This window comes from Pseudophryne corroboree, chromosome 4 (genome assembly GCF_028390025.1).
Source record: "Pseudophryne corroboree isolate aPseCor3 chromosome 4, aPseCor3.hap2, whole genome shotgun sequence".
NCBI classification, from domain to species: domain Eukaryota; kingdom Metazoa; phylum Chordata; class Amphibia; order Anura; family Myobatrachidae; genus Pseudophryne; species Pseudophryne corroboree.
Window position 1 is genome coordinate 938,339,655 of NC_086447.1, and position 12,156 is coordinate 938,351,810.

Below are 12,156 nucleotides of genomic sequence, written 5' to 3' on the forward strand. Positions count from 1 at the left end.
TATTAAATCCTCCTTCCCCACCACTCTCATCCTCCACCCTTTGTGCCTGTCCAGGCACACCTGGGAGATATGTTGCAGGATTTAATGCACTGCATCTCCTTATGGTGATGTTTACGGGGGCCATTAGTGCCAATTCCCATCTTGTAAACCGCGCTGATGAGACGTGCCTGGTTTGGGCAGAATTCAGCAAGGCTGACACTGCATGTGGTGTATGAATTGTGAGGTTGTGACCTAGCACTACATCTTCGCTTTTCGTTACTAGCAATGCTATCGCAGCAACGCTTCGCAAGCATGTGGGGAGGGATCGCGCTACCGTGTCTAGCTGAGCGCTATAGTATGCTACTGGCCTGCTGGCATCACCGTGCTTTTGGGTTAGTACGCCTGCCGCGCAACCAGCACTTTCTGTTCCGTATAGTTCAAAGGGTTTCCCATAGTCTGGCATACCTAATGCTGGTGCCTGCGTTAGGCACTGTTTAAGTCTCTCAAATGCTGTCTCAGACTCGTCTGTATGCGAAATCCGATCAGGTTTGTTTGAGGAGACCATCTCCTGCAAGGGTAACGCTAGAATGGAAAACCCTGGGATCCAATTACGGCAATACCCACACATTCCTAAAAATGTTCTGATCTGTTGCTGGGTTTGTGGCAGAGTCATGTCTCTAATTGCTTGAATTCTATCAGCGGTCAGGTGTCTCAGTCCTTGTGTTAGACAGTGTCCCAAATATTTTACCTTAGTTTGGCATAATTGCAACTTGTCTTTGGACACCTTGTGTCCTGTGTCTGAAAGATGAAACAGGAGCTGTTTCGTATCCTTCAGGGATGCTTCCAATGAATCAGAACACAGTAGTAGATCATCCACGTACTGTATTAATACTGATCCACTCTCTGGTTGGAAAGACTGTAAACAATCATGCAAAGCCTGGGAAAATATACTTGGACTATCTATGAATCCTTGTGGTAATCGAGTCCATGTGTATTGGACTCCTCTGTATGTAAATGCAAACAAATATTGACTGTCAGGGTGCAGAGGTACCGAAAAGAAAGCGGAGCAGAGGTCAATAACAGTGAAAAATTTTGCAGTGGGAGGGATTTGCATAAGGATGACAGCTGGATTTGGCACTACGGGGAACTGACTCTCAACTATTTTGTTAATCCCCCTTAGATCCTGCACTAGCCGGTAACCCCTCCCCCCACTCTTTTTCACAGGGAAGATGGGACTATTGGCAGTGCTGGACGTTCTTACCAGAATGCCCTGTTGTAGCAAGCGCTCTATTACTGGGTAAACTCCTAACTCCACCTCTGGCTTCAGAGGGTACTGTGGGATTTTTGGAGCTATCCTACCATCTTTTACTTGTACAACTACCGGAGCTACGTTTGCCATTAATCCAGTGTCCTGTCCATCTTTAGTCCAAAGTGACTCTGGTATCTGAGATGTCATTTCTTCTACTTGGGAGGGAGTCCTATTTGTCATAATGGTATGTGACATTAATTTTGATGGGGAGTCTAACATGTCTCGTACTTCCTGAGCGTGATTCTCAGGTATGTCCAAGAATACACCTTCAGGAGTACAATAAATGACGCACCCCATTTTACACAGTAAGTCTCTACCCAGGAGATTAGTCGGTGCCGATGCAGCCAGCAAAAAGGAATGCTTGGTATGTAAAGGCCCTATTGTAATCTCGGCTGGTTTGCTAACAGGGTAGTGCTGGACTACCCCCATTACCCCTATGGCTGGAATTGTCTTACCAGTGGTTCTCATGCCCACTGTCGAATTTATCACTGATTTGGCCGCCCCTGTATCTACAAGAAAGTTTAATGATTTACCAGCTACATTGATTGCAATTTCTGGTTCACTTCCAAGACTTGCAATCAATTTTACTGGCTGCAGATTACAGGTATGGCCACACCCCTATTGGGTATGGTGACCTCCCTGAATCCCGCTGGCAGCAACTACTTGTGATGGAGTTAATTGGGAGCTACCAGAGGCTTGCCAGTCTCTGTTCGGGGGATATCTTTTTGTTTCCCCTGCATGTGGCTCATAACTCCGTTTCTGCGGACCCTGATCCCAATGTCGTGTGTCGTGTCGTTGTCTAGGGGGTTGATAAGATTTTTGTATATTTCTCGATCTACAGTCTCGTGCAAAGTGTCCCTGTTTGTGACAAGAATAACATGTTACCACATTTGACTTACCCACAGGGTTTGGTGATATTAACACAGGCTGTTTTGTGGTCAAGGCCTGTATACTTACTGCCATTAACTTATCACCTTGTTGTTCCCTGTGTCTGGTGATATTCCGGTCGTGATCAATAGCAGCCTCTCTCAAAGTAGCCACAGACAGACCTCGCCAACATGGTTGTGTGGTCTGTACCCTAGTCTTTAATGACTCTTTTAAACCATCCATCAGTACCGATACTGCTACTTCTCGATGGTTTATGTTTGTTTTAATGTCCTCTATGCCTGTGTATTTTGCCATCTCTAATAATGCCCTGTGAAAATATTCTGCAGCAGTTTCTGACTCTTTCTGTCTAATGGAGAAAATCTTGTTCCACTTAACTACCGCTGGGAAATACTCTTTTAACTGTAAACTTATTCTTTTTACGTTGTCTTTGTTGTACACATCTGTAAGAGGTACATCCTGATCTAATCCACAGTCAGCTAAAAATTGAGTTGCGTCAACATTGGAGGGTAAACATGCTCTCAGCAATATCTGCCAGTCTTTGTTGTTGGGCTCTGCCGTGTTACCTAGGTCTCTGATGTATTTTTGGCTGGCAACTAAGTCTTTTCTAGGGTCAGGGAATTCAGACACTATGGTCCTTAATTCCATTCGGGAAAATGGGCTATACATGGCAATGTTCCTAACAGGAGTGACTCCTGAAGTGTCTGTTTTCCCATTTGGAACTACTATTACCTTAACAGGATTAACTCTAACAACCTCATTCTGTGTAGATTCTACAGGCTGTGGTGAAATAGTTTCAGCATAGTGTATGGTGCCGTACTTACCCGTTGATACGACCTCACCTATCCCTCCGCTAGGGGCCTTTGTTACTAATCTCGGGGGTGGAGCTGTGCCTACTGTGGTCTCTGCTATGGTGGCTGCTAGAGAGAGCGCTGAAATTGTTGCCGATTCGTCCTCTTGATCACACTCCTGAGGAAAGTTCAAAACAGGGTACAACTTGCACGGGTTAATACTTGCATTGGTTAATTGGTTAACATTATCTTTAACATTTACACAGTTGCTAAGTGTTTGTGTGTTACACCTTAGTACGTCATTCTCCGCAACCAATTTCTCTCCTGATATGTATGGTGGCGGTGGGGCCGTGGCTATCAGTTTCCTGATCGAGCCAGATCCCGCCGCCTGAGCCAATCCTCTCTGTATGTCACCCTCCTGTTGCCACAACTGCAAATAATCATAATGCTTGATTCGTCTCTTTGCTGATTTAATGAGACATATCCTTCTCCTTAAATTCGTTAACACTTCTGTGTTGAAGCTACCTACTCTTGGGAATTTCTCCCCGTCATGTACTGTCATTCTCTCCCATTCATCACATAAAGCTTCTGTGTGACTTCCGTACTTTTCACACATTACGTACCTTGCCGACCCGACTGGTCGGTTTATGGAATCAACCCGAACCGAGGTTGATCGCCCCCTTCCTGAACAACTGGCCCCCATAATTTGCAGGTGTTACGGACCCTTACAAAAAACCAAGATATTCACGATAGGTTGACGGTAAGGTTTACCGAGCACCTTACTCACTCTGCCCACGCCGACCAATACGACCTGATCACTCCGATATGGTGCTGGCGTACTCGACCCAGGGCACCTATTTAACCTTTGTTTACTGGAACATGCGAGGGATATCCGCAGAACACTTACTCTTTCCAGTAAAGGTGAGGTTGTTGGATAATTCCTGAGTGACCAGCGAACTTCCCTTTGTAAAAATAAAAAATTACACAAATCACGTCAGAATGTACAAGTAGCGTTTATGACCTTCGTACACAAATAGTACCGGTCAGGTTTACTAATGCACACAATTACGTGCGGTACAATCGTTCAGCACATAAGCAACTAATCTTATGTACGGAGCGACCAGCGGAATCGAAAATTGCGGCTGCGAATTCCTTCAGCAAGAGCTTGTATGGCCTATATGGGTGTTGCACCAACCCTTTTAGGTGTTGTGCCTGTGGACTGTATAGCGGACTTCCTTGTCTGCTGTACCTGAACCTGCTGGTCTGCTATGACCTCCTGGTCTGTTACAGTATGACCTCCTGGTCTGCTATACTCTAATGCTCAAATTTTATGTTTAACCAAGGATGCCTCCCTAGCCACCGTGCATGTCACTTACACGTATGTACCTCACGAGAACTCGATGATTTCTTTTGGTTCAACCTCAAAATTGTATGTAAAAACACTCACTCATCACATGTACACTTTTGTTTCTATTTCTATTTCTGCGCAGAAATTTCTCTTTAGACCAGATGTGTTACAAATTAGGAGAAGGATCTATTAATTTAAATTTCGAATGTTAAAATAAATTTTCGCTATTTATCGCCTGTTGCGTTATTTATCGCGTGTTGTTTGAGTTACGTGGGCGTACCCAGACGCTCCGTTGCGTAATTTACGCTGCGTGCGTCGGCCTTTGCGTACGCGAGTCTCCCTTTGTTAGAGACACGTGTACACCAGTCTTTGTCTACCGTAACACAACTAACACGTTTTATCAATGTAGATGATCCTTGACCATCTACCAAGCACCACACCAATCTCTCTTTATACCTTTAGGTAGAGTTGCGTGTGCGCTTTACACTTTATCCCTATACTTTTACACTTTAACTATGAAATAGCGACAAATCTCTCTTAGTACGTTTATCAATTATACAATGGCAAACAGGAGAGTGATATATGAAAATACACGAATGAAAAGAAATGCAGATATGCGTGCGTGTGTACGCAAGACAGAAATAAACAGTTTTAAAAGGACACTATCGTTTTGTTCTTACCTCCGGTCCCGGATTCCTTCAGCACCCTTTACTAAGCGAAGCAGACGCTTATCCAAACAGCACTACGAGGAATATGATCTCCCGCCCTTTGCTGCTGGATAATGTCTGCTGAAATTACCTAGTGCAGATATGTGAATGACAGGCGAGCCGCCAATTGATAAAGCTAGATATTTATCTTATATAAAACCCTTTGTGAGGTCTAAGAACACTGTACGCTATTTACGTATGAAGTACCGTAAGGGTACGCTCGTTGCGTAACAATCGCTTAGCCGTAGTCGAGACGCTCAAGCGTCACGTTCGCTCACGGCCAAGAGATCACAGGCAGGCACGTTATTGGCTGCCGACTAACGTAATGATTCGCTATAGCGTAGCGGACGCTCGGGACCACGAGGAGATCACCAGCGGCGCTGACGCTCACAATGTTAAACCTTTAAATCTAAACCATAAACAGTATAATATGCTGTAAAACCTTTTGTGTAGAAATAGGGTGTAGATGCAACCTAGTGTAACCTTATTAACTTAAAAGCTGTTTGAGCGTTACCGACGCTCTGAGCACTATAAGAAATACACAGATACCGTGCTTAGGGTCCAACGCCTAATATATATATTATGAATGATATACTTGCAAAAGAATGAATACAATACAAGTCATACACTACAATATAACATAGACTACCTAACCAGATAACTACACAGGAAATACAATACAATACAATTACGTTTTAAGGGAAAATAAGAGAGAAAGAGAGAGAAATTGGCCCACAATAACAAAAAGAACAATATGGCTGCGGAGAAAACTTACGCACAAAGGAAACGATCGCATGCGCCTCTGGACATCCAGCTCCCGATTTTCAGCAATGATAACCGTTGAAGAGTGAGAGCTGGATGTGATCGGCTTGTCTATTTATGCCCCACACACAATACAATTCAATGGTCCCTACAATCTTATTGTTCATTGGACACAGGAATTCCTCCTCGCATTATAACAAAAGGTCATAGGTTGATTCATACAGGTGGGCTGTGACTATTTCCAACAGCTCAGGTGGGAGGGAAACTGGGTTTCCCGCCGCATGGATAAGTAAGTGCAAATACAGTAAATGTTCATAAACTTCTTATGTCCATAACTATTCGCACGAGCGATTAATCTGCTTCAAACCAACACCGGAATATTGCTAATTAAATACTCTTCCGATGGGTACTAAACACCACTGTATTACTCCTGTCTGACCCTTCGTATCAAACAAAGAGGGATTTCTCTGTTCATGAACATTCTATATTAACTAAACTTTCAGAATCTATCAAAGGGACCATGATCTACAAAATACATTATATAGTGGAAATATGTAATGATTGAGTCGCATGCTACGATCACATAAACTCTACCGTAAATACGCATACCGTGCGCCTGCGGGTGCCCGCGACTGTGAGTATGCGCACGTACGGGAGAGCGTACGCATGCGCAGCACGGACCTGTGTGAGGTGCAAATATGGTGGTGTGCATAGAGATATTTTTCTGACTTTGACAGCTGCTAATATAGACTGGATGATAATGAGATGAAATCAATATATATATATATATATAATATCACACTAGTACTGCAGCCGGACAGGTAGATATATTTATTATGTAATGACTGATGACGGACCTGCTGGACACTGTCAGCTCAGCAGCACCGCAGACTGCTACAGTAAGCTACTATAGTAGTATGTATAAAGAAGAAAAAAAAAAAAAAAAAACCACGGGTAGGTGGTATACAATTATGGATGGACGAGCGACTGCCGACACAGAGGTAGCTACAGCCGTGGACTACCGTACTGTGTCTGCTGCTAATATAGACTGGATGATAATGAGATGAAATCAATATATATATATATATAATATCACACTAGTACTGCAGCCGGACAGGTAGATATATTTATTATGTAATGACTGATGACGGACCTGCTGGACACTGTCAGCTCAGCAGCACCGCAGACTGCTACAGTAAGCTACTATAGTAGTATGTATAAAGAAGAAAGGAAAAAAAAAAACCCACGGGTAGGTGGTATACAATTATGGATGGACGAGCGACTGCCGACACAGAGGTAGCTACAGCCGTGGACTACCGTACTGTGTCTGCTGCTAATATAGACTGGATGATAATGAGATGAAATCAATATATATATATATAATATCACACTAGTACTGCAGCCGGACAGGTATATATATTTATTATGTAATGACTGATGACGGACCTGCTGGACACTGTCAGCTCAGCAGCACCGCAGACTGCTACAGTAAGCTACTATAGTAGTATGTATAAAGAAGAAAGAAAAAAAAAAAACCACGGGTAGGTGGTATACAATTATGGATGGACGAGCGACTGCCGACACAGAGGTAGCTACAGCCGTGGACTACCGTACTGTGTCTGCTGCTAATATAGACTGGATGATAATGAGATGAAATCAATATATATATATATACTATCACACTAGTACTGCAGCCGGACAGGTATATATATTTATTATGTAATGACTGATGACGGACCTGCTGGACACTGTCAGCTCAGCAGCACCGCAGACTGCTACAGTAAGCTACTATAGTAGTATGTATAAAGAAGAAAGAAAAAGAAAAAAACCACGGGTAGGTGGTATACAATTATGGATGGACGAACGACTGCCGACACAGAGGTAGCTACAGCCATGGACTACCGTACTGTGTCTGCTGCTAATATAGACTGGATGATAATGAGATGAAATCAATATATATATATATATATATAATATCACACTAGTACTGCAGCCGGACAGGTAGATATATTTATTATGTAATGACTGATGACGGACCTGCTGGACACTGTCAGCTCAGCAGCACCGCAGACTGCTACAGTAAGCTACTATAGTAGTATGTATAAAGAAGAAAGAAAAAAAAAAAACCACGGGTAGGTGGTATACAATTATGGATGGACGAGCGACTGCCGACACAGAGGTAGCTACAGCCGTGGACTACCGTACTGTGTCTGCTGCTAATATAGACTGGATGATAATGAGATGAAATCAATATATATATATATAATATCACACTAGTACTGCAGCCGGACAGGTAGATATATTTATTATGTAATGACTGATGACGGACCTGCTGGACACTGTCAGCTCAGCAGCACCGCAGACTGCTACAGTAAGCTACTATAGTAGTATGTATAAAGAAGAAAGAAAAAAAAAAAACCACGGGTAGGTGGTATACAATTATGGATGGACGAGCGACTGCCGACACAGAGGTAGCTACAGCCGTGGACTACCGTACTGTGTCTGCTGCTAATATAGACTGGATGATAATGAGATGAAATCAATATATATATATATATAATATCACTAGTACTGCAGCCGGACAGGTATATATATTTATTATGTAATGACTGATGACGGACCTGCTGGACACTGTCAGCTCAGCAGCACTGCAGACTGCTACAGTAAGCTACTATAGTAGTATGTATAAAGAAGAAGAAAGAAAAAAAAAAAACGGGTAGGTGGTATACAATATTATATATATATATTATATACAATTATATATATATATATATTATATATATTAAACTGGTGGTGATTATTAAACTGGTGGTCAGGTCACTGGTCACACTATCAGCAACTTGCAATTAGTACTCCTAAGCAGACAATCACAATATATATTATACTGGTGGTCAGTGTGGTCACAATGGCAGTGTGGCACTCTGGCAGCAAAAGTGTGCACTGTACGTTATATGTACTCCTGAGTCCTGCTCTCAGACTCTAACTGCTCCCCACTGTCAGTGTCTCCCCCACAAGTCAGATATACATTATACAGTCACACTATCTATCTATCACTTCAGCAAGTAGTAGTACTCCTCCTAATGCTCCCCAAAATTACTACTGTGTCTCTCTCTACTCTAGTCTCACTCTCTTCTCTATAAACGGAGAGGACGCCAGCCACGTCCTCTCCCTATGAATCTCAATGCACGTGTGAAAATGGCGGCGACGCGCGGCTCCTTATATAGAATCCGAGTCTCGCGATAGAATCCGAGCCTCGCGAGAATCCGACAGCGGGATGATGACGTTCGGGCGCGCTCGGGTTAACCGAGCAAGGCGGGAAGATCCGAGTCGCTCGGCCCCGTGTAAAAAAAAATGAAGTTCGGGCGGGTTCGGATTCCGAGGAACCGAACCCGCTCATCTCTAGCATATAGTTCAGGGTTTTGGCAGCCATCTTCCTCTTGCCAGTTTTTCTTGGATGAGGGTAAGGCATACTGTCAGCATTTTGTCAGTTATTTCCCCTCTTTTAAATACTGCATATACTACTGCTCCCACCCTTTATATTACAGTCAGTGTACGGTTTAGGTGTTATCCACACTGTTTTGCTGCAGCATGCCCCGTCCCAGAAGATCAGCGCCCCCTCCCCGCCGCCTGGCTGAGGCCTCCCGACCGCTCGCGGCAGCGGGCTATCGCCGGCCGCGCGTGCGCGCGGTTCCCCCCTCCGCTTCGCCGCCCGCCGGAGACAGGGTCCTGCTCTCCACGGGCGGCGGTGCTTCCCCAGCGTCCTGCCTCCACAGGCGTTAGTACGCCTCTCCACACGGACGCGATTGGCGGGTCACGTGACCCGGCGGGTGGGTGCCGCGAATCAGCGGTGAGGAGGGGAATGACGGGGCTTTCACCGGCCAGCTCCCCTGCGGGTGCCTGGCTGGTGCAGGATGTAGTGTCCCTGCCTTCTGGTCCAGGGACGGCGGGGGGTGCGGGGCCTGCGTTTGAGCATGCGCAGGCTCTGTTTCCCCCCACCGTTTCCATAGGTGCCAATATCGTGGGGGACAGCGGGGTGTCGGGCGTCAGCCGGCAGACATCTGGGATTTACCCCGGGGCGCTCCCGGTGTCCCAGATACTGCTGCCGCCTGTGAGTGGCCTGTGGCCCAGCGAGCCGACGCCGTCTGCTGGCCAGCTCCTGGTGCACCAGATGGGGTCAGGACCAAGTTCCTTGGCCGCTCCATTCGCGTACCGGGGCGGCACGTATACGGCTTCGCCCGCGGGTTTCCTTCCGGCGGCTTCGGTGTCAGTGGCCTGGTCGGGGTCATTGCAGCTCCCGGTCATGACTTCCGGGGCGGCACCCGCATTCCGCGGGGTTCCTGCCACCTTTTCGTCCACTTATTTGCCGGCGGCGTTTACGCACGCGTAGGGATCGGCGACCTCCTGGCCCACGCCGAGTGGTCCGGGTTTTGCGCAATGGGGGGGTTCTTACTCCAGTGGTTTTACCCCAGGGGCCCTCGGCCAGACGCCTTACTGGGCGTCGCCGTTTTCACAGGCGCCGTCCACTTGGCACGCTGGTTTTACTTCCCCGGGCACAGTGCCTCCAGCGTCTGGCACTGCGTTTGAAATGGCGGGCGTCGCGACATCGGGCTTGCCCGCACTCGGTTCGCGTCCCCCACTTGCGGCTCCCCCTCCCCCGCTACCTCCGGTTCCCCCCCCGGAGGTGGCTGCTTTTGTGCCTCCCCCCCCCCCCCCTTCTGTTTCCCCAACAGGTGCAGGTACGGCGAGGGGGGTCTCTCCCCCGGCCGGATTGTCGGGGGCCACGACGACAGCAACATCCAGCGAGGCACAGACAGGAGCGGCGAGGCAGGCTGAACATGTGGAGACGGGGGGATCTCGGGTCCCTGAAGAGGTTCCATCCGGCCCCGCCATCGCAGCAGTAGACGCGGGGGGTCCTCCTGGAACGGGTGAGACAGTTAATCCTTCTTCTGATAGCTCTTCTTCCAGCTCCTCTTCTGATACTAGGTCTTCCGGGTCCCCCAGGCGCCCGCGTAAGTTAGCTAGGCTCATTGCGCATCGCTTGCACAAGAAAGAGAGGAAGGCTAAGGGCGCAGCTGCGGCAGCCACGCCTGACCCTCCGCGTTTTACGGAAATGGTGCACTGCGCTAACACTGCGGTCACCAGGGGTTTACGTAAACGGATGAGGGAGAAGATTAAGAAAGGTAAATACGTCGACATGTTCACCCTTACGGATGACATGCGGAAGGCTATCGATAAGGCCAAGAAGGTTGGTGGCATTGGCGAAAATGCATTTTGCAATTTTCACCAGTGGCTCCGGGGGTTTTTAGTGTTCACGGCGTGCTACGCCGAGACGAGGCCTAAGGAATATCACAACACGGTCAAGTATTTGTACCTGGTGCATGAAATGTACTTGACATCCAAGGGTTACGCGTGGAGGGATTACAATGAGAAATTCCGTCGTAACCAAGACGGTAACCCGACACTACCCTTGGGTTTCAAGGACGTGGAAGTTTGGTTAGAGGTCACTCATCAGAATAAGCCCCTTTATGAAGCCCAGGGCGGTAAGCCGGGTTTAAATGTCCGGCCGAGCCCGCCCACGGGGAATAAAGGGAAATGCTTTGCCTTCAACGAGGGCAAGTGTTCCCGGGGGGCTAACTGCCGTTTTCGCCACTCCTGCAAGGCGTGCGGCGGGGGGCACCCGGCCAAAGATTGCCAGTCCCCTCCCGGGTCCAGGCCCTCTGATGCTGCCGAGGTGCCCGGAAGTGGAAAGTAAGGCGTTTTCCCCCATCAACGTCCCCGAATTGGCTAAATGGTTGGGCAGTTACCCCGACGTCACTTCGGGGTTGTTTTTGTTGGAAGGTTTTCGTAGCGGTTTCAGGCTTCCCATCCCGGATTCGGTCCTCGTGGTCTCCAGGCGCAATTTAAAACCCGCACGGGATTTCCCCTCCGTGGTCGCCCGTAAGGTTCGGGCGGAAATCGATTTGGGGCGCATGTGCGGCCCTTTCCCGTCCCCTCCACTGCCCCGGCTGTCATTTCACCGTTAGGGGTGGTCCCCAAGAAAGCTCAGGGTAAATTCCGCCTCATCCAGCATTTGTCACACCCCCGTGGCGGCTCGGTCAACGAATCCATCCCGGAGGAAGCTTGCAGGGTGCGATATCAATCGTTTGATGAGGCCCTGCGGTTAGTCCAAAGGGCGGGTCCCGGCGCCCCCATGGCCAAGCTGGACATTGAGTCCGCTTTCCGCCTCCTGCCCATCCACCCCGACTCCCTGCGTTTCCTTGGTTTCAGGTTAGGGGGTGGGTATTATGTAGACAGGTGCTTGCCCATGGGGTGTTCCATTTCTTGTGCCTATCTTGAGAAATTCAGCTAATTTTTGCATTGGTGCATAGCGTCGGC